This window comes from Nannospalax galili, unplaced genomic scaffold (genome assembly GCF_000622305.1).
Source record: "Nannospalax galili isolate Female #2095 unplaced genomic scaffold, S.galili_v1.0 scaffold590, whole genome shotgun sequence".
Taxonomy (NCBI): domain Eukaryota; kingdom Metazoa; phylum Chordata; class Mammalia; order Rodentia; family Spalacidae; genus Nannospalax; species Nannospalax galili.
Genome location: NW_008328101.1, coordinates 318,735 through 319,559, shown reverse-complemented (window position 1 = coordinate 319,559; position 825 = coordinate 318,735).

Genomic DNA, 825 nt, shown 5'->3' with positions numbered 1-825 from the left:
TATTAGTAGAAAGAGATTTTTGTAGAGAACAATTTTTAATTTTTTGTATGTAATGTTATGATTCCTAATTTTATAATACAAAAACCAAGTAGTGAAAATTCATAAAATTGATTCTGATATAATAACAGTGAGCAATGTCAGTCCACCTTAAACTCTAGGTATATTTTCCCAAAATTTGGAGATTAAAACCCTCAAGATCTGAATTATTTCATAGATGAACAAGATTTCAATGATATCCCAGATGGTTACGCAGAGGAAGTAGGAATGAAAAATTCTTCAGATTTCCATAGAAAGTTTTCTAGAAAAGATCATAGTACGGGCTGCAAAGCCAGCATCATCTAAAAAAAATGCTTTGAAAAATTTATTGAACTGCTTGCTTGCCCACCTACAGGAACAAACATGTAACTGCTTGTCTTTGAGTAAATCTGTACCAAGGACTTTACATTTAAAAGCTCCCACCCCCTCCCAGTTAGTGCAGCATTCTCTAAATTGGCCCAGAGAGCACAGTCACTGACAAGCTAAATGACTTCAGCTTACTCAGAAAAATAAAAAATAAAAAATGATCATGTATTTTTAAGTAATAGCAGAAGAAAACTACAAATAACCTAGAAAACAAATGAAAGACTGTAGGAAAACTTATTTATTGAGCAACTTTTATTTGAATGAATTTTGGGTTGTCACTGACAAGCTAAATGACTTCAGCTTACTCAGAAAAATAAAAAATAAAAAATGATCATGTATTTTTAAGTAATAGCAGAAGAAAACTACAAATAACCTAGAAAACAAATGAAAGACTGTAGGAAAACTTATTTATTGAGCAACTTT